General features: G+C 43.8%; 1 protein-coding gene across 8 annotated transcripts in view; it reads left to right on the forward strand.

Annotated features, from left to right (window-relative positions):
* ADD3 (adducin 3) overlaps window positions 1-22,593 on the forward strand; it is a 108,654-nt gene that overhangs the window by 23,249 nt on the left and 62,812 nt on the right. For all 8 annotated transcript variants that reach the window (XM_075423709.1, XM_075423707.1, XM_075423705.1 and 5 more), the window contains one exon: window positions 19,334-19,378. The gene's annotated coding sequence lies outside the window, so the exon portion shown is untranslated. The remainder of the gene's footprint in view (window positions 1-19,333; window positions 19,379-22,593) is intronic.

Consider the following 22,593-nt stretch of genomic DNA (forward strand, 5'->3'; position numbering starts at 1 on the left):
GAAATACATGTATTTATCTCTACTGGAATATCTTATAGGATAAGTTTTGTAAGGAAAGGCTTTGAAACATAACAGGAAAAAAATGCTAATTGTATATATCCCATTGAATACAGAATGATATTTTAAAGAAGCGTGTTCTTGCCAAAGACGAGATCAAAGTTATTTGACAGTTCCGCATTGTGTTTACAGCTAAAACCATCATTCTGATTTGCATTCAGAGTGATGCATGTGACAGGCCATTATCTGGATTATTCAACGTGTATAATTAGGAATTTACTTTCTTTCTCTTTCAGAGTATCTCTGCAGGGGTTTAAACATTTGAAGTAATAATGATCTGTGCACTTTCATACAGCATTTGCATAATTAATTTGGGAGGTTGGTCAGAAAGATTTATTTTGAAGCGTTTGTGCCTATAACAGGTTCCGTTGATTTATAGGTAGAGCTGGGTATTGACATGGTCTGCAGTGGAATAGCATAGTGAAATAATATCCTGGCCTGTGGTAACATATTCAGGATTTCAGGATTCTCTGGGCTGCTGGCCTTCAGGCGAACACTTTTGGAAGTAGGTTCTTAACACTGATGTTTTGAGGTGCATGAGCGTCTGACTTCTGAAAAGTAGACAGCCATGCAGTAAGAGTTGCCGCTGCCCAAACCAACGCAGCACGTATGCGAGCTGAGGAGCGTTCTCTCTGCAGCTGAAATTAACCTCACTCGAACACCTGTACTGAAACTGCTTTAGAAAGATTTTCTTTTTCAATTCGAGGTCCAGTTTTGTTGAATGTAAAGGAGACCTGGATTCATTTTGACATGTGAATTTAAGATAACTTTTTTTCTTTAAAACCCTGTGTGTATCCAGAGAGAAACTGTCTTGCTGTGTCGTGAGAACGATGGATAAGATTTGTTTTGCCTCTTGCAGACACATACACACCTGCAGCCTCCATTGCTAAGCAGGGGGTTACGTGGCTGGTTGGTAAAAGGAATGTTTCATTTCAGCATTTCGGAAGGGTACCATATACCTCTGAAGTTTTAAATTCTCCAAAGAATTCTGATTATTTTGGCCTGGAGGACCTCATCTCATGGATTTCCCTGGCGTAGCTGGCCTGTGGGTCTGTCCACATCCCGAGTGCGATCCCTGCATGTGGGGCACAGCGCTGGCTGCAGAGAGCATCCGAAGCAGCCCTGGGCCATCAGCCCCGAAGTCCAGTACTCACTGCAGCAGGGAAACCTGTTGCGGGTTTATGGTGTGGAAACCTTGCCTGAAAAGCAGCACCTTTTACCTTCCCCCCCTTTGAGTTCTTGGAAAGAAAGGTTTGCTGCCTTACTGGTTAAAAATTTGTTTTCCATCTGAAAGAAGAACCAGGAGATGTGGGCAGTCAGATTTTTAAAAAGTCATAGAGGAACTGTGGCACGCATGAACGAGCAGACTATATTAACTGCCAACTGTTACAGATTATTTTTGGTGTCTCTTCCTGCACCACTGTTGAGAGGCGGGGGCTGGTGCTGGTGGTACGGGTGTGCGTCCTGCTTACACCTCTGCTCTCCCCCCTCGAACAGAGGGACTTGCCTTGCCAGCGAGGTTGCTAGTTAGATTTGCTAGTCCAGGATGCTCAAGATTCAATTCCTTAATCAGTTTGTAGGGATTTTGCTTCACATGCCTCTGCAGCTGATGCTGTGTGCGCTACAGAAGCAGCACAAACCCAGGAATTTTGTTCCTTTGAATTCTGCCCTGTTTCCTTAGAAACTAATTTTGTACCGTAACTGCAGACTGAGAATCAAGTCACTTCACGTTCTCTCCGTTAGAAACATGGAAGATCAAATTGATGCACACTAAGTGCATATATATTGGTCCTCACTTCTTTGCAGATTCTTCTTTTCTATGCAGTGAATCTTCTTTTACTGATCATTTTCCAACTCATATGCTCTAGAGAACAGAGCCTGTTAGGCTATGGTTTGCTGTTCCTTTGATTAAGCTGGAAGGAGTTGCCACTGCTGGAAGTAAAACTTGCTTTTAGTAGCTTGTGTGAAATATTCAGCTTGTGTCTCAAGAAGGAAGTTCTGTTGTCTAATTGATTATTGTCCATGTCTTCACTGCTAAAAGAAAAAAAATATAAATACTGAACAGCTTGAAATCACATGGCGGGGCAGCGGGGGGGGAGTACTTGTTAGAGGAGGTATTGCTCAGCTGGTAACAGATCTCCTGGGGTTCTGTTTCTGATAAATAATTTGACAAAGCTTCCCTAAAGCAAAGAGGTGTTGCATCTTCACTATGCTTCAGCTAATTTTAATGACAAAATGTGTTTATTGATACTGATGGTCCTTTGTGGGTTTTGGAGATGAGGAGGGAAAAACTGGGAAGGGATAATGTTGAATCAGTCTGCACACGAGCAACTACGAACGCAAGGAAGCAGAGTGTTTGCTTTTGTTAATGTTACATTAAGTCCTCACTTGGTAGATGTGAAAGAGGTAAATATTGACAACAGAAGTGTTTCTGTCCCAGCTTTGGCGCTTAATTATGCTGGTCCAAGCATTTGTGTGGCCACAGAGCTTTATGCAAGATTTTAATTATCTATGTTGCATTATTTTGTGTGTTTTTAGATTTGGGAGAGTTGTTGCAGCAGTTGTTTTTCACATGGACATGTTCAATTAAGTTTTTAATTAATTGTTACCTCTATACCATGTATTTTCTGTTCTAATCAATTTACTGTGGTGGTGGTATGCAGCCTTCCGCTCATCTGTAATTGAACTTCTGCTCCTTGGTATTCCAGAAGAGCCACTGCAGAGACAAGATGATACTTGACGTGATCATTAAAAATCATTATGCCTTTGAAGGGTCATTTCTTTGAATTAAATTCAGAGGTTCAGCTTGAAAATAAACAACAGCAGGTAGTTCTCTTTAAGCTGTCATCCCTCTAGAATGGTGTTTTTCTTCTAGTACGTGTTTTCTAATTTATGTTGCGCTATAGTTCTACACTGGCATTTTTCCCTTCTCACAGGTATTAAATTAGCTCATTAAACTGAATTAAGTTTTGAAATTAATCAGATGTTTGGGTCAACCATCACAAAGCATCGAGAGCCTTCAATTCCTAATTAAAAAGCTGTATGTCATGCGTTGCTCATTGCTCTGATTAATTTTCCCTTAACAAAGGGACCAATCTGACGTTCATTTAAACTTGACATGCCCCAGAAATCTGCATCAAGTGGAGCAGAGTAAAGCTGCAAAATAGCTTTTAATGATAAGCTATAGTTCACTACCTACGATCGAAAGAGATAGTGTGCCTTGGAAAACAGGGTTATAAAATGCACTAAAAAGGATGGATTATACAGCAGCTCAGGTAAAATCAGATAAAAGTAAGTGGGTTTTAAGAATATGTGGTTAAAAGTAAAAAAATCACTTTGAGGTAGTTCTTGTCTTCTGCAGTTTACACTTTCGTGGAAGTCTTTCTCAGCACATTTGTGTCCACAGTTTTGGGAGGGGGGGCCGCAGCACAGATATTTTGATGAAAAATGGAGGAACAGCGATGCAACAGTCCTGCGCTTGCAGTGGACCAGGGGAAGGGATACTATCAAAATGGTACGACTTCAAAAATAAATGTTTGTCTACGTTCCTTTCAAAATTTGTCTCAGATCTTAGTTTGGCAGTGGTTAATTTTATTTGCAAAACTGTGACTTTTACAGTCTAAATAAACACTTTGGTACCATTGCTACTATCCTAATCCATCATACATGAACTGTGCTGTTTTTAAGGGCTTTTGTGAAGAGAAGTTGAAAACTGAGGGGAAAATAATAATTTCTCTTTTTTAAAAAAGAAAAATAGGCATCACTAGAAAATGGTAAATTAAGAAGTTGTATGACGTCAATAGAGCTCACAAAGAAGATTATGCGAGCTCCCCAGAGTTCATAATGATTTTTTCTGTGAAAATAAGAACTCAGAAAATAACTATGTAGACAAGACGGGAAGATAGTAACGGGGTTTTCTTTGTTCATGAACAAATTCAACTTTCTTCTTAGTTAAGTAAATACAGTCCAGATGGCTGGAAAGCACAAGATGCTCCCAGGGGTTAGGGTGGAGTTTGGATGAATTAAGCTTTGTGGAAGTCAAAAGTGAGCAAGTGAGATACAGAGTTTGAAAAAAATAATAAAATGTGTAGTTGGTTTCTATTCTTTCTCAAATTTTGGGGGCTGGATTTGCCTTTCATGAGAGTGATTAAATTAGGGAATATTGAAGAGGTAAAGCTTCTGTTTATATTAAAAGAATAAAGTAGTAAGAATGCTGATGAAAATCTGTTCTTCTTTCACCAATGGAGTTGGCCACTTTGTAAACTAATTATAATCTTAACTTCCAAATACAGCTTGTTTCAATAAATAAGGGGTTTGGTGCTTTGTAGCTGAGGAAAAATATTTAAAGACCTGTATGTGCACGGATCATTTAGTTTTGCAGCAATAGTGGTGCCGTGAATCCAGCTATAACTTTATCCATAAATTAATACTGGAGGAAAATAATATCATACATTTGAAATTTACATTGTGAAATGTCTTCTGATCACCTGTCATCAGGCACAGAGATTCCTTGTGGGAGGTTGTGCCGTGCCTTGATGCGACTGGGCCGATTGCTGCATTCGCTTTTGGGAGCGTGAGGAAAATCCTCTCCAGCCCCTCAAAACTTCAGTAGCAGGGCTTCCTTTTTATTTCCATTCTTCTCTTCTTGTTTTCAGGCACATTGTGAGGCAAATTTGGACAGTGTCAGAAAGAGATGCAGAATGCCGGTAACCTTGCTGGCAATGCTCAGAAGTAATGTTGCTGAAGTAGGACAGGAGTAATGCTTCAGTTTTGTAGCTGAAAGAGAAAACTCGGTGCTAGTGCAGGTGTAGAGGTGCTGTAGATTTGATGGCTTAGAAACAAAAACAACATACTATTAAAGGAAAACACTTTATTAGAAAGGAATCAGTGGCTGCTCAGGTGGTCGAAGCATCAAGTTAGCAAGCCATGGCTTCTTAGTAAAAGCATCCTGAATGGAGATTTTTTTTTAGGAGTGAAGTGGCAAAGACAATTTGCAAAAAAAAAAAAAAAAACAAAAAAAAAAAACCAAAAAAACAACAGAAAAAAGGCTATGAAATATAGTGTGAGAATGTGCTAGATCTTATTGTTACTTTGTATGAAAAAGTATGGAAAGATTCGCTATGGAACTTGCCTTGCATTTTATCCTTAGGCAGACCACTATTGCTATACCATTTCTGTAACTGCAAATGTTTATTTTTTACACACAAGTCTAATGAGAATGGTGTGTCAAATGCACATACCTGAGTGAGCTGGGAAGTTGGTCTTGTTTGCTTGTGTGAGAGAGAGAGCCCAAGGGAGTAGAAGTCTTGCTCCCTGAAGTGCCCATTCCTTTCCTGAAGCTTTTGTGCTGTAGTGGGTGTCTTGGGCAGAGTAGGAAGTAGATGGTCTGCGTGCAACACCGAGAAGTTACTTCCGATTGTGAATGAGAGGTGATTAAAAACATAAGAATGTTCTCCTGTGGATGTTAAATTGAGAATACAAAAGACTAGATAGGTACAGGTCCATTTCCTAGTGGTGAACTAGTGTATTTCTGATGTATAGGAGGTTAGCCAAAGTAGTGCTTATGTGCAGATCTCGTACCAGGAGTACTCGTGGCAATGGAAGTGGAGGAGCAGGCCTAAGATGAAGTGTTGTAAGTGCAGGGGCTGGTGCTGAAAACTGAGTGCAGAAGTAGGAGCGAAGCACAAAAGGAGGGAGCTGCAACGGGTGGAGGGTGGGAATTCTTACAGCCATTAGCAGTCTTGGCATTTTTGAACCAGTAGGTATTGCCGAGGGTGGGATCCTGTAGACCACTAGGTAGGAGTGGTTGGAGTGGATGGCTTCTGTGAGAATCTGAGAGCAAATTTTAAAATGTGACACGATTGTGACGTATTAGTAGGTGGAGTCTGACAGTAGTGAGGTTGTAGCAAAAGTTAGAGTTGGAATTGGCACTAAAAGACTACTAGAAAATGAGAGAGGTTTCATCTCTGGGACAAGAAGAAAGCAGGAAACCTATGCTAACAAAAGGTGAGAAAGGAGTCATACTGGGCTTTCACATTTTATTTTCCTTTTAAAAAGGAATGCAAGATATATATTTATTTTTTTCCACTAGAGATTAAAAATCTGATGGGTCTAAATACCAAAATACATGTGGAGTACAGCAAGAAGAGTAGAGGGGGAAAAAAGATTAGGCTGCAAGTTCATGAAATAAGAGATGGAAAATGCCAGGTGTCTTATTGTTCACAATTACCCAAACCTTGGACACAGCTTGAGAAGTATTTTGCTTAAATATATCGTATGTGGCTTTAACATATGCTTTTTCATTTTTCATAATGAAGGCTAAAGGAGCACTGTCCACCTCTCCTTGACAGGCTTTTTGAAGCCATAATTAGCACTTGTATTTTGTCTGGCTTGAAGTACCTGTCACTGGAAGAGGTGCAATAAATCAATAAACAAGAATGAATACAGCTTGACTAATGCTGATCTCAGCAGGGACTTCGCCTCATTTTAAGGGGGTGAGGGGAGCAGAAGTATGTAATGCTGAAATTATTTTCCCGAGGCCAGTTAGGATGCCTGTTGCAGAACTGTACCCAGCATCCGGATTCTTAAGGTGTCCTGGGTTTGGCCAGGACAGGGTTAATTTTCACCAGACTCCAGGAGGGGGCACAGCCGGGGGGTGGGGGCTGACCCCCACCTGGCCAAACAGAGCCCGGTGTTCCATACCCTGTGACATCACGCTGGGTTCCGGGGCGGGGGGGGGCAGCACGGCGGGAACGCACTCGTGGCTTGTGGGGGCGCGGCGCCAGTGCTGTTCGGGAGAGCGGCCGTCTGGGTCGTACGGTTCGTTGTTGTGTTTTCTCCTTATTTGTATCGTTGTTGTTCCTGTTTCCCTCTGTTTGCTGTTCTGTTAAACTGCCCTTATCCCGACCCACCGGTTTCTGCCTCTTTCTTTCCATTCTCCTCCGCACGCCGGCGGGGGGAGGGGCGGCCGCGTGGCGCTTTTGTTGCCGGCGGCAGCCGAAACCAAAACATTAATTTGGCGCCCAGACGTGGGGCAGGGATAACGGCAGGGCTGAGCAGCGGGTGTTAAAACTGCCTTCTTACGTTTTGTTAAATTTTGTTATACGCATTTTTCTGGGTTAAATAGTTGCCGGTAAAAATGTTTCTGTCTTTGATCAGATGGCTGTGGTTTTTGAATCCTTATTTGCAGTTATGTATTCAATGCCGTGCTGTTCATCATCGCTGGGAAAAAGATCAGGATGATAATTTTGCTGTACTGTACGATGTTGACTTATGACATGATAGCATCACTGTGTGTGAAATTAGGCTTGTATTTGCATGCGGCACTGCAGTCATTTCCATACCTCGGATCCTATGTCTTAGAATTTGTTAATAATCAAACCCAGTCTGTGGGGAAAACCGAAGGGGATACCCTCCCCCACTCTTTCGCCCCCCCTCTCTCCTTCAGGCTGGTCCTAACAGCTTTTGATAATTTCGAGTACCCGTGGGATGCTCAGGGCAGCACTCTCCTTTTGTTATGCCTCCTGAATGGGTTTTGGTTTTTGTTTAGGGTTAAGCAAGTCGTTAAGATCATCGTGCAGAGGCCTGCCCCGGGGCCGGATAGCTGTGAGTGGCTGGGTGTGTGGGACAGCATGGGCAGGTGTCTAGAGCAGTGGGTACCTGCGGTGTGTTTTAAACTCACCCCTGAACAGATACAGAATCCGGACAATCTGGTAAAATATCTGAAAAAAGTGTGCTGCCACCCTGGGAACTCCAGAGAGACACAGATCACCACAATGTGCTGGGGTCTGGTCCACGCCTACCGAGCTGCCTTGTTCAACACTGTTCAGAGCCCTAAAGGGGAAAGGGGGGGGAACGAAGCAGCAGGCACTGTGACTGGCGCTGCCCCCCCAGCCGGCCCTGCAGCCCCTCCAGCCCAGCAGGCAGTCACAGCCCCCCCAGCCAGCACCACCGCTGCCACAGCTGCAGGGTCTGCCTTGGTTTCCCCAGCGGGCACAGCAGCTGCTCCAGCCCCAGCTCCAGCTGCAGGCATCGCAGCTGAGCCCAATGACCAACCTGTGCCAGTAGCAGTCGCCCCCGTAAAACTAAAGAAAGACGCAAAGAGAGCAGATCGCTCCGGGAGGGATGACGATGAGCCAGGGTCATCACGGGAGATAGAGACAGAGATCATCACCCGGTCCCTGTCCCTGGGCGAGCTGCGAGACATGCGCAAAGATTTCAGCCGCCGCCCAGGCGAGCACATTGCCACCTGGCTGCTGCGGTGCTGGGATAATGGGGCCAGCAGCTTGGAGTCAGAGGGCAAGGAAGCCAAGCAGCTGGGATCACTGGCCAGGGATGGGGGCATTGACAAGGCTATTGGGAAAAAGGAACAAATCCTCAGCCTCTGGAGGAGACTTCTGTCAGGCGTGAGGGAGAGGTACCCCTTCAGTGACGATTTTGTATGCTATCCTGGCAAGTGGACCAATATGGAAAGGGGTATTTAGTACTTGAGGGAATTAGCTGTGCGGGAGCTGGTTTACTGTGACACAGACGATGAGCAGGTACCCACAGACCCAGATGAACTCCAGTGCTCACAATCCATGTGGAGGAAGTTTGTGTGGAGCGCACCCTCCTCATATGCCAACTCACTGGCAGTTGTAAACTGGAAAGGTAAAGACGCACCAACAGTGGATGAGGTGGCTGTCAGACTCCGGCAATATGAGGAAAGTCTCTCTTCCTTCCTTGTCTCAGCTGTGGAGAAACTGGCCCAGGAGGTGCGGCAAATCAAAGAGAACATGTCCTACTCCCCACCTGTACGGGCCAGTGTCTCAGCTATTAGGGGCAAGCGTTTCCCTGCTCAGGAGAGGGAATACAGAGGCTACACACCACGGGGCACCCTGTGGTTTTACCTGCGTGACCACGGAGAGGACATGAGGAAGTGGGATGGAAAACCCACCTCAAGTCTAGAGGCACGAGTCCGTGAGTTGCGAGGTAAAACAATCACAAAAGGGGATTCTGTTAGGAAAAATGCCGCTCCAGTTTCCAAAAGCCAGCTCTCCAGACCAGGTAGACAGTTTGACCTTGATTCCGAACCTCTGGAGGGGACCTCCAAGTCATTCTTACAGCAAGTGAGCAGCAATTTCTCTGACGAGGATTAGAGGGGCCCTGCCTCCAGCCAGGTGGAGGAAAGGGACAACCGTGTTTATTGGATGGTGTGGATTCGGTGGCCTGGCACGTCAGATCCACAAGAGTATAAAGCTCTAGTGGACACTGGTGCACAGTGTACTTTAATGCCATCAGAGTTCAAAGGGTCAGAGTCCATTTGCATTTCGGGAGTGACAGGGGGGTCCCAAGAGCTGAGTGTACTGGAGGCTGAAGTGAGCCTCACTGGGCAGGACTGGCAGAAGCACCCCATTGTAACTGGCCCCGAGGCTCCTTGCATCCTTGGGATAGACTATCTTAGGAGAGGCTATTTCAAGGACCCAAAGAGGTATCGGTGGGCTTTTGGCATAGCTGCTGTGGAGACGGAAGAAATTAAACAGCTGTGCATTTTGCCTGGTCTCTCGGAGGATCCTTCCGTTGTGGGGTTGCTGAGGGTTGAAGAACAACAGGTGCCAATCGCGACCACAACGGTGCACCGGCGACAGTATCGTACTAACCGAGACTCCCTTGTCCCCATTCATCAGCTGATCCGCCAGCTGGAGAGTCAAGGAGTGATCACGAAAACTCGCTCACCCTTTAATAGTCCCATATGGCCAGTGAGAAAATCTACTGGAGAGTGGAGACTGACAATAGACTACCGTGGCCTGAATGAAGTCACACCACCGCTGAGTGCTGCCGTGCCAGACATGTTAGAACTTCAATATCAGCTGGAGTCAAAGGCAGCCAAGTGGTACGCTACAACTGACATTGCTAATGCATTCTTCTCCATCCCTTTGGCAGCAGAGTGCAGGCCACAGTTTGCTTTCACCTGGAGGGGCATCCAGTACACCTGGAATCGACTGCCCCAGGGGTGGAAACACAGTCCCACCATTTGCCATGGACTAATCTAGACTGCACTGGAAAAAGGTGAAGCTCCAGAACATCTGCAGTACATCGACAACATCATTATATGGGGCGACACAGCGGAGGAGGTTTTTGAGAAAGGGGAGAAAATAGTTCAGATCCTTCTGAAAGCTGGTTTCGCCATTAAGCGAAGTAAAGTCAAGGGACCTGCGCAAGAGATCCAGTTTTTGGGAATAAAATGGCAGGATGGGCGCCATCAAATCCCAATGGATGTCATCAACAAAATAGCAGCTATGTCTCCACCAACCAGCAAAAAGGAAGCACAGGCCTTCCTGGGTGTTGTGGGTTTTTGGAGTATGCACATCCCAAATTACAGCCAGATTGTAAGTCCTCTGTACCACGTGACCCGGAAGAAGAATGATTTTGAATGGGGCCCTGAGCAACGACAGGCATTTGAACAGATTAAACGGGAGATAGTTCATGCCGTAGCCCTTGGTCCAGTCCGGTCAGGGCAAGATGTTAAAAACGTGCTCTACACCGCAGCCAGGGAGAATGGCCCAACCTGGAGTCTCTGGCAGAAAGCACCAGGGGAGACTCGAGGTCGACCCCTGGGGTTCTGGAGCCGGGGATACAAAGGATCCGAGGCCCGCTATACTCCCACTGAAAAAGAGATTCTGGCAGCATATGAAGGCGTTCGAGCTGCTTCAGAAGTGGTCGGCACTGAAGCACAGCTCCTCCTAGCACCACGGTTGCCGGTTCTGGGCTGGATGTTCAAAGAGAGGGTCCCCTCTACGCATCATGCCACCGATGCTACGTGGAGTAAGTGGGTCGCTCTGATCACCCAGCGCGCCCGAATGGGAAACCCCAGTCGCCCAGGAATTCTGGAGGTAATCATGGACCGGCCAGAAGGCAAAGATTTTGGAGCATCGCCAGAGGAGGAGGTGACACGTGTTGAAGAGGCCCCATTGTATAACCAGCTGCCAGAAGATAAGAAACAGTATGCCCTGTTCACGGATGGGTCCTGTCGCATTGTGGGGAAGCAGCGGAGGTGGAAGGCTGCTGTATGGAGCCCTACACAACAAGTCGCGGAAACAGCCGAGGGAGAAGGTGAGTCCAGCCAGTTTGCAGAGGTGAAAGCCATCCAGCTGGCTTTAGACATTGACAGTCGAGAGAAGTGGCCAGTGCTCTATCTTTACACCGACTCTTGGATGGTGGCCAATGCCTTGTGGGGGTGTCTGCAGCAATGGAAGAAGAACAACTGGCAGCGCAGAGGCAAACCTATCTGGGCTGCCCCATTGTGGCAAGATATTGCTGCCCGGCTGGAGCAGTTGGTTGTAAGAGTCCGTCACGTGGACACCCACGTCCCTAAGAGTCGGGCCACTGAAGAACATCAAAACAACCACCAGGTAGATCAGGCTGCTAAGATTGAAGTGGCTCAGGTGGATCTGGACTGGCAACATAAGGGTGAACTGTTTATAGCTCGGTGGGCCCATGACACCTCGGGCCACCAAGGAAGAGACGCGACATACCGATGGGCTCGTGACCGAGGGGTGGACTTGACCATGGACACTATTGCACAGGTTATCCATGAATGTGAGACATGCGCTGCAATCAAGCAAGCCAAGCGGGTAAAGCCTCAGTGGTATGGAGGACGATGGCTAAAATATAAATATGGGGAGGCTTGGCAGATTGACTACATCACACTGCCACAAACCCGCCAAGGCAAGCGCTATGTGCTCACAATGGTGGAGGCCACCACCGGATGGCTGGAAACCTACCCTGTGCCCCATGCCACCGCCCGGAATACCATCCTGGGCCTGGAAAAACAAGTCCTGTGGCGACATGGCACTCCCGAAAGAATCAAGTCGGACAACGGGACTCACTTTCGCAACAGCCTCATAGACACCTGGGCCAAAGAACACGGTATTGAGTGGGTGTATCACATCCCCTACCATGCACCAGCTTCTGGAAAGATCGAACGTTACAATGGGCTGCTAAAAACCACTTTGAGGGCAATGGGGGGTGGGACTTTCAAAAATTGGGATACCCATTTAGCAAAGGCCACCTGGTTGGTTAACACCAGAGGGTCCACCAACCGGGCTGGTCCTGCCCAGTCAAAACCTCAGCGCCCAGTAGAAGGGGATAAAGTCCCTGTAGTGCACATGCGGAACGTGTTAGGGAAGACGGTTTGGGTTGGTCCTGCCTCGGGCAAAGGCAAGCCCATCTGCGGGATTGCCTTTGCTCAAGGACCTGGGTGTACCTGGTGGGTAATGCGGAAGGATGGGGAAGTCCGATGTGTACCTCATGGGGATTTAATTTTGGGCGAGAATAGTCCATAAATAAATTGTATAAAGTTAATTGTTAAATAACCCTGTCACTGTCTGTTATCACTGTTGTAATTGTTATATTTTGTACCAGTAGTAGCATAGTAAGAATCATCCAGATTAAAGAAGGATGGACTTTTTCGATGAAAACCTAGCAGAGCACAGCGATGATGGAACTGGACCTGGTTTTCAACAACTGGCACCCAGCAACTTCATCAAGATCAACATCTCCTGCAGACTGTGGGCACGGGCCGCACCAGATACATCAGCCGTGAGCTCCGGATGCAGCAAGTGACCGCCCATCACCACACATCACCTCCCCTGCCACGGAAGACCATTACGACAGATGGAGCCTGAAGTCATGGATTAAATGAACTCAACGGACACTTTAGAGTGATGATCCATAGACTAAGGGAATGATATCTGGAGACAGGAGAAGTGGTGGTGATCAACTGGACAATGGGGGACCTGGGCATGACGTAGATGGTATGGAATAAGGGGTGGATAATGTCCTGGGTTTGGCCAGGACAGGGTTAATTTTCACCAGACTCCAGGAAGGGGCACAGCTGGGGGGTGGGGGCTGACCCCACCTGGCCAAACAGAGCCCGGTATTCCATACCATGTGACGTCACGCTGGGTTCCGGTGGGGGGGGGGCGGCGCGGCAGGAAGGCACTCGCGGCCTGGGGGGACGCGGCGCCAGTGCTGTTCGGGAGAGCGGCCGTCTGGGTCGTACGGTTCGATGTTGTATTTTCTCCTTATCTGTATCGTTGTTGTTCCTGTTTCCCTCTGTTTGCTGTTCTGTTAAACTGCCCTTATCCCGACCCACCAGTTTCTGCCTCTTTCTTTCCATTCTCCTCCGCACGCCGGCGGGGGGAGGGGCGGCCGCGTGGCGCTTTTGTTGCCGGTGGCAGCCGAAACCAAAACATAAGGTCGTTCAGATGATTTCTGAAACTGCCATTTCCCATGGCTTGGAGTGTATTTATGTGAAAATGTAATAATGCAATACTTAAAATACCCCAGGTGAAACTATTTTTACAGTCTTGCTGAGAAACAGTAATTAGAATAGATACCAGACAGCAGCTATATTCTTTACAACGCTGAATTGTTGACCTGAGCCTTTAGTAGTGGGATTCATCAGATGATGAAGGTAAAATGGAATAACAAGTATTACTGTAAACTACAAACCATAAGGTAAGTGTGAATTAGCATCTTCATTTTCATGTGTATATAGTTCAGCCAGAAGTCATAACTAAAGCTTTTCAGATACTCTTCAGTAGCTTTAATTTGTAGCATTTTTCTAAAATCAGTCTCTGCTTCCTTATTGACACCGAAGCTTCCACTGACTGTAGTGCCAACTCAGCTGGAGTATGAATGTTGCATAGACTCTGCCTAGTGGTTGCTTGCCATTCTGAACATGCATCTTTGTGCAGTGACTGTGGGGGGAAAAATATAAAAATGAACTGTGTTTTAATGAAAACCAGCAAATAATTTTTTGCATAGCTTGATGTTACTATGTTCTAATTGTGGAAATATGTGGTGTGCTCTAGCTACTGCCTTGCCTTACAGTCTGCGAAGTTTGGGTAGTTCTCTGTAGCATCAGCAGTAAGATTAAATGGAAAAGTTTTTGGTGCATGTTTTTCTCTAGGATGTGGATGGTAATAAAAATAAAAAATAGTTTCTGAGAAGTCTTCTAAATCTCAGCATAGACTTTGGAATATCAGCTCATGTAGTTTTTTAGTTATCAAGTTAAGCTGATAACTGGAAAAATATTTTTTGCTGTACTATTTGTAATTAAACCAAGCTGCTTCTTTGTATAATTTATGTTCAGATCTTCAGCATCATCTAAAAAGGAGGGGAGGGTTCATATGGTTGTAACTTTACAAAAGTTGAATTCTCCAAGACCAAGAACATGCTGTGATGAAAGGTCAGCACTGTGAGACTTCAGTGTGTATCTCTTGGAAAGAAAAGATCAAGAGATGCAATAGTTCAAATAAAGCCTAAATGGTAATTTTTGGCTTCCTGTTCAGTAACTCCTGGTAAATGGTTTTGTGTGTGAAAATATTATGGGAGACTTGCAGTGGCTATTTTATCATTTAACATCTCGGGAGCTTAAGGTACAGTGTAGACGGAGTTCATTTATGATGGTGACCTTTTCCTCCACAGTGCTATTGGGACGAAGTTGTTGTCAAAACTTTGTAGCCCGGTTTGTCTGCACATGAGACACACCAAAGCCATATCCCATTCTCCTTTTTGAAGAGCATGGAGGATTCTTCCATGTTCCTTCCTAAAAGGGGAATTCCAAAATCTGAGATTTTGTAATTGTAAGAGTGGTTTCCTTGACTACCAGGGTAATAATCCCTCTGCTGTAGATTGTAAACACTTTTCTGCACAAGAGAAGTCTTCTAATGTCTCTATCTGAAGTTAAGACATTTATCTGTCTTTTCTACCGTCCAAAAGTCTTGACTTGTTTGGCACGCTAACTCCATAAAGCTTTGTTTTTCATGGGTTTTGTTTGTTTTGGTTTTTCCTTCGGAAAACAATTTCACCTCTTTCTAGCACATTTCAGTTTTGTTCTGTTTTTATTACTTATTCCCCTTGCTTTCCTTCAGCTGCAATGGAGAGAATTAAGTACAGTTGTAGCCCTGATTAAAATCTTGGCTTAATTGAGTTGCAAATTTGCAATGACAGATATTTGTCAGGGTGCCGATGATTAGTACCTTTCAGCATTCCTGGTGCCTTCCTGAATTCCGAAAATACTCTCTGGTTTTACTGTTGCTTGTGTCCCTTGCTTCTCTTTTTCTCTCTTTGCAGCATGAAGCTCGGCACAGGGTGTAAATTGCTTTCTCCCTGATAGAGTGGCTAGTTAATTAGCTGTCAAGAAAATTAAGTCTCTTTGTCAGGCCTGTCCTGCCTTTCCTTTGGGGTATCTCTGATACTTGGCCTCCTCATGTAGGGTCTGAAGGCTGTAGACTGTGAGTGTTAAGAGTGCCATTGCCCATACCAATACACCAACATTTCCTTTGGGGGGATTCATAGTGTCACTTGGCCTTGCTTGAAGAATAACCCCAAACGGAGAAGTTGGGGAGGAAATATATTCATTAGACTAACATGGGGGATATTGCACAAGGTACAAGTACCAGTAGTACTGCTTTTTCTGTTGCTTGGCAAGTTGAGTAACAACTCACATTTACGTACCAGTGCTCCTCGCTAGCATAACCTGCCTTACTGTCAGGGAATGCTGCAGGACAGAGACTTGTTGCTGATGTATGGAGTTATGGTTGGGGCTAGGGGTCTGTTTGTGGTAGGTAGGAACACTAACAGTATTTTGGGAAAATCCAACAAATAAGTAGAAACTGTGGTGGAAAAATAGACTTTAATTAGACAAAGACGCTTGATAAGTAGATGTTAAGTTTTCTCTCTCTTCCTGTAACCCTTAGGAAATATATTCTTGTAAAGCCTCTCAGGTGCTGAGTTTTAGTAAAGATATCTTGTGGCCCTGGTACGACACTTCTGTATTCTATTATAGCATCTCTTTCGTATGCTGTGCGCTGAGAGTGGAAAAGATGGAAACATGGTTAGATTGTCAGTTGTTTCCAATGAAGAAATCTGTTTGGTGGAACTGTTTGCATTCCTGTGGTCAGTGCTATAAGGAAATACCATGTTATGAAAAATTCCCAATTGTTTCCTTAAGGGCTCTTAGAGTTGCACAATCTTTTGATGGTTTTGTTTGTTAAAAAAAGAAACTAGTTGCCAGCTCTTCAGTTTGGTACTCGAAATTCTCTTAAATATTTACTAGGGCTTTGCTTTTTATACTCAAGGATTGGATTCAAGCCAGAAGTGTATTTTCCTAATACACACTGATCAGCCATTATAATACGAGTAGTTGACGAAGATTGTATTTTCATTCCAGGAGGTGTTTCTTTGGTCAGTTCCTTGACTATCCGCTGTTGTGATTACTCGTAGTTTCTGGTTGCAGCTTTAAAACATTGCTTCTCTGAGCAGGGGAGAGCTAGTTCTCAAATAACAAAGTGGCTTTGCCACTTTAGTTCTAAAGAAAAGAAACAACATCTCTAACACACAAATCCTTTTGTCCTACAGGCTGAAGCCCTCATTCAACATTTAATTTGTACTTGCATTTTCAATATCCTGTTAGGATTTGTGTAATATGTCAGATTTCTGACATAGGCATTAATTCAGATGTATTCCAATTTTTTGGAAGCTGCTCATGTTCAATGTTTGTCTTACTGCTGTCATATCTTGAGTTAAAATCCATCTCTTCCTAATTTATTCATCCAAGAATGTTTTTCAGTTATTGTTTTCCCTGATCAGAGAGCTGGCTTTTAGTTGGTACTTTACTGTGTAACTGTTACTCCTTTTCAGGTTTTATTTTTCCCATTCTTAGTACCATCTGCATCATTTGTTACTGCATGTATATTTTATTTTTGACATACAGGCATTTAATTAATGAATAAGAGCTGAGAATATAGCCTAAACCATGCTAAGCACCCTGAAGACAACTGCTGGGTAGTGCCTACGTCAAAGAGTTTCATGCCCATACTCGAGGGGTGGGTAGAGTGGGATGAGAAGACCTTGATGGATTAAGCAGAGTGAATGAGGTCATAGCACCAAATGACATAGTAGTTTCACAATTGTCAAGAGTTTTTTGTTGTGTGGTTTTCAGTTTCTTTGTTTGTTTGTTTTTAATAATGAGAATTTTCAATTGGGGAGGAAGGAAAAGCCTGTGAAAGTGCATTGTGTGATACTAGGGAGAAGGGAAGTGAAGAAGAAAGGGATTGTAGGAAAGAGCTCGTGACAAAGGGCAGAAGAAAATCTACTCAAAAGCATATGATGTTTGGAGTGTCACAGTTCCGGGCTTCAGCAGTTCCCCCCACTGCCTCCTTTTGCTGAGAGCTGTAGGGTCTCCAGCTTCTCCAGTGCCCAGAGGTGGGGACACAGCCCAGCAAGCTGGCTGTTGCTTACCTGGCACCCGTGGGAGCGAGCAGCGCTGTGCTGCTCCGGGGCGGGCTAAAGCAGTGTTAGACGCTGTCGTAAATGGGCACCACTACGTTCTGCCAACCACTGCTATTGGACCCAGAGCTGACAAAATTGGAGAGAATATTAAATTTTCACATCTGAGAGTTGTCTGCTGATGCCCTCTAAAAACAGTAGCTGCTAGCCTGCAAGATGGGATCTCTTATTGTGGGTGACGGCTACACTTAAAATAACATATCAGGAACTTGCATAGAAATAGCATTCCCTTATCTCTACTAGTGTGAAGTAGATGAAAAATAAACTGTACTCATGCCAAGAATAGTCATGTTAAAGTGTTTAAATTCCTGACGCTGTGGAGGGCTCCTGCTCTAACACGACATTTTGATGCCAATACACTTCCTCCTCCTTCCCCAGTCACTGCCATTGCTTCATGTGCTCTGCCAGGGAGCAGTGGGCAGGGCAGCGAAATAAGCAAATATGCCCAAGCCCCATGCAGAGCACCTGGCTAAAGCTGATTCTGTCCCCTAAATTTGTATTGCTGTCAGGTCTAAAAGTATATGAAAGAGTTTTGTGGCGGTTTACCTGTATTAATACAGAGTATAAGTACATTGTTGATTCCTAAATACAAACTTGCTGAAAATAATGCCATATTTATTGCAACATTTATTTTTCAAGCGAGGAAGAAGCTGACTTTCTGTAACAAAGTAATTCAGAGAAAATAGACAATTTGAGTACTCATGCAATAACTTCTTATTTTAACTGTGATTCTCTTGGAAGTTTTGGTTTTTGCTTCAGAGTATCTTGTGACAATAATGTCTTACATTAATTTTGTATAATTCTACTTGCCTTCTTTTTTGTGCACTTTGGTTTTTTGGAAGTCAGTTCTTCACAGCTGAGATTCATAGAAAACACTGAATAATCCAGCCTTTAATGCTGATGGGGAATGGGATAGCCAGCATGTTGAAGTATTTGTAGTACAATATACTGAGAAGACCTAAACAGTGATGCTTTAGGGTACTGTACTGAAGTCATGAGAGAGTAACAAGGAGAAGCTGGTGATGGTTGAAAGAGGCTGCTACGACCTGATGAATAAAAACAGGTTAACAGGTTGGTGAGAAGTACTGCCTGTGCCTGATGGTAGGCTGAGCTCAGTGTTTTCACGATGCATAAAATGTCTAATTTGCAATGTATAGGTCTTAAAAAAGAAAATGTAGCATATGTTTTATATGTGTGCATGAAATCAAGGAGTCTGGCCCCTGTCCCCCAGGAAGTAACTGCTTTTGCTTGGAGGAGTGGCTGAGGGAAAAGGGAAAATCACAGAAACAGATTTGTCAGGTTTGAATGAAGATAACTTGTGCTCAAAGGCTGAGAAGACAAAAGGTGGTGGAAGTAAACAATTGCTGTTTTATTTACTCATTTTACTTTCATGTTAGAAGATAAAGGCAAGAAGAAAACCCATAGCTGCTCAGCAGTGGGGAAGGGTCAGAGCAAGGCCGTTGTTTCCTTACGCGCTTGGCACACCAGCAGTTGTCAGCCTTCAGAGAGCGGTGCTGTGTTCCTCTGCCCGGCTCCCACCCGGCTGGAGCCTGCCCGCTCAGCAGCACAGCGGCTGCTCGAGAGTTCAACTGCTGCTGGGTTGGAAGGGGAATTGTGGGTTGTGGCTGTTGTACTCTATTTTTAAAATGCAGCAGGTAGGCTGGATTTTACTTTCTGCTTTATAACTTGGTATGCGTGAGGCAAAATGGTGAGATTCCCAGCTAGACGGTCTTAAATGAGACTTCCCTTTAAGATTTTTTTGTGTGAAAAATGCGTTTTATGATAACAAAGCACAATGTAATTCAATGAAATACTCTGAAAAAGAGTTCAAGAAGCTAACTGTTGTGTTAATGCTTTCTGAAGTTTTAAGTGTACAGTATATTCCAGTCATATTGAAAAGCCTACGAGGAGTCAGTAATCACTTTCTTCTGTTTTACAGGTCAACTACACTACTAGAGCAGGGAGAGCTGTGGATAAAATCAAGGTACCTAAAACATTTTACTGTCCGAATTCTTGGCTGTGTTCTTGCTTGTCATTTAGTGTAACGATTTTAAGGGGGAGGGGGAGAACTGCGTCAGCAAATGCCACATTAAAGTGGTTTTATTAAAAAGCACAGACTAAAAAACCTCCACAATAACTTTAATGAGATTAATGTTGCGCAAAAGACTTTTGTGGGATGAATTTGTACCTTAGCTTTGGTGTGTGTGCAAGAGTCTGAACAATACTGCATAATATTTGCTAGAAGTACGTAATGGAACTCCTTATGTGTGAGGATATCAGTGTCCTGCAAGTTCCAGCCACAGCGGGGTGGATGTTACTGATCTGTACGACCGCGTAAACTGACCAGCCGATGATGAGTATCATCAAAGATGTGTGAATGTGTTGCTTGCAGTTTTGACATTCATCATGGCGATTAGCAGACTTCAGCAGGTTATTTAACCATTATGTGTACAGTTCCGAAAGATGCAAAAAGCAGAGTATGAAGACAGCAAAACCTGAGCAGTAGCCTGTATTTTACAGGTGAGAAACTGGGTTTCTTCATACCTTTTTAAGACACTTCTGACGGTTACTTTACACAAGTGTTACTGTGGTATAGCTAGCATATATTGCGTTGAGGTCTTGATTTTTGTAATAACAGGCAGCAAACATTCTTGCAGTGCAATCTTTTAGGGATTGTCTTTCATTAAAATAAGAGTGTTACACCTTATGTTTGCATGCCTGTTTTGTAATTAAAAAGACTATATAAAAATAATCCTGTTGCTAACACCTGGCTAGGATTCTTTTTGGGGAATTTTTTGAGTTGGAGAAGGTTTCTCCTTTATTTGCTGTGAAATATTACCTGTGAAATGCTACACGTACCTTGCAATGCTAGGAGGCAGAAGTGAGGAAAGAGTCAAAACAATATAACTTTATGAAAATGTAGAGACAATGGATTTTATTAATAAAAAATTGGGCATACTTCTGTACACTTCAAATTGAACAGTGCTGAGCTGCATTCTTCCACTGAGAGCGCATGAAATTGTTACTTGTGAGTGATGATGTAGTGAACTCCGGAGCTTTCTGTACCCTTGAGAAGTTAATGCTAGGTTTGCATATTTTTAGCTGTGCAGGTTGTTCACGCAACACATGCAAAAGCAGTTTGCTATAGATAAGAATACAATTTATATAGAAGTAGTGTCTCAAATTTCTCCTATTAATACAGCTTTTGGAGACTGTTTATGTCAAGCATTTGCTTTATCTTTGTGACTGAGGGGAAAAAAGGATGTTTTCTTTTTGGTTTTTCTCTTCAAAAGTGTGGAAATTTAAAAGAAAGGGCAGAGCAACTTGCAGTGATGGTAAAAATGAAACGTCTCTAGTTCTTGACCTACTGGTGGATAATTACGCTTACATTACAGACGATGCCAAACTTCTCAGGTTAATTATCTGCACAGAATTGAAAATACAGGAGAGAAATCGTGTCCCAGAGTAAAACAGCAATATTGGCAGTGATACATTCATCAATAATGCCTTTCAAGAAAGTAGTAATTTCGTAGTCTTTTGACTTCAGTTTAAGATTGTTGAGGTGATCACTTCCACCTGTAAAGTGAGGTCCTCTGTGATGCTTGGGGTGTTTAAAATGCATGTTGTCTTCCTGGAAACTTGGGAGACCGTCTGCTGTACATGGAGCCCAAGGGTGGCTGTGTCCCCTTCAGTGCTGGACTGGCCTCTCCTGCAGGCTTCTGGTAAGATGAGAAGCTGGCAAAAAGTATAAGAAGAAATTCATGTGTAACTGGAAAAAAGATACAAGGGAGTCTCAGACTTTTTATCTGGCGTCTCCAGTGCTGAAGGAGAGCTTTCTGTCTCTCTGCCCAATTTAGACAAGAGATTTTACTCCAGACATCTTTTTGCCCCTCACTGTGCGAAAACTGTCAGATCCTTTTCCTGACACTTTCTCCCCCGTCAGTCCCTCAGAAGGACTTCAAAAGAGATTTTTCCCTATTGCAAAAGGAACCAGACATGGCCTCTCTTACTCACCCTGCATTTGAAGCATTGATAAGTAACATGTGGCTGGCTCCAAACTGCACACTTTCCCAGCCATTTGAGAAAATGCTGTTAATCGTTAAAATTTAAAAAAATATAGGATTCTTTACAATTGTTCTTTTGTGTAATATATCCCAAGAGTTTTGATTCTCTTCTGTCTGAAGCAATCAGAATTCACTCCTGTCTTTCTGATTAACGCATATTGAAAAGAAATGTCAAATTCTGAAAACTTTTCCATGTAGGGAGGGTTTATTTATTTGTAATCTGTGTGACACTGTTTTAAGCTGTAACTTTTTTCTTTAATGCTTTTGGATCGTCACTGTTTGGAATGTTTATTTCAGGAGTGCCCTAACAGGAAGAAAGATATTATTTCTAAAACTTGAGACGGAGTAAGAGGAGCCTGGAATTGAAATCCTCTGTCTTGTGTAATTGTTTAAACCTGCTACACAGTTTGGCGAAGGTACGAACGGAGAGGTCTTTTCCATAAAATGTAGCTGGGGCTTCATCTTCAAAGACAGGGTATGCCCGAGGGCAGTTTCTGATCCTTTTAATAAGAGTAGAGCTCACTTGAAAGGCAAAGCTGCAGATGAAGAAGAACGTAACCTGGGGGTTTATGAGTTTATTCAATAACTCCAATCTGGTGCATCGCATTATAATGATGGAAGAACACAGTAAAACAACTGCCTCTCTATTTCCTGCTCTGTCTAAGGAGCAGTCTAAAACCAAATGGTACAAAAGTACAGTAATATGGAAGATTAATCTAAATCTGTGTTCAGATTTATCACCTGAATTGATTTTTCTTAAAAAATAATAATAAAACCCCAAAGTTCTGCCTGAAATAGAGAGAAGCTGGCAGCCTTACCCCCAACCATTTAACCTGGTTAAATAAAATTCAGTGTTGGCCCTTAGCTGTTGGGTAAACTGTGTTCCCTTCAGCTTCTGTTCCATGTGATTCGTGTGAGTTGGGCTCAGAGCTTAAACTGATAAAACATTCAAGGGACCTGTTGGGGCCGTTTTCTGAAACCATCTCACAAAACTCTACTTAAAGATTCAGCAAGTTTGTAAAGTTGACTTTTTCTTAATGCTTTTTTAATGCTTTTCTCTGTGAAGCACACTTCTACACTCCAGTTAGCATTATTCATTTTGCTGGAAATTAGACCTTTAAAATCCTCTTAAACA

The sequence above is a fragment of the Opisthocomus hoazin genome, chromosome 6 (genome assembly GCF_030867145.1).
Source record: "Opisthocomus hoazin isolate bOpiHoa1 chromosome 6, bOpiHoa1.hap1, whole genome shotgun sequence".
NCBI lineage: Eukaryota > Metazoa > Chordata > Aves > Opisthocomiformes > Opisthocomidae > Opisthocomus > Opisthocomus hoazin.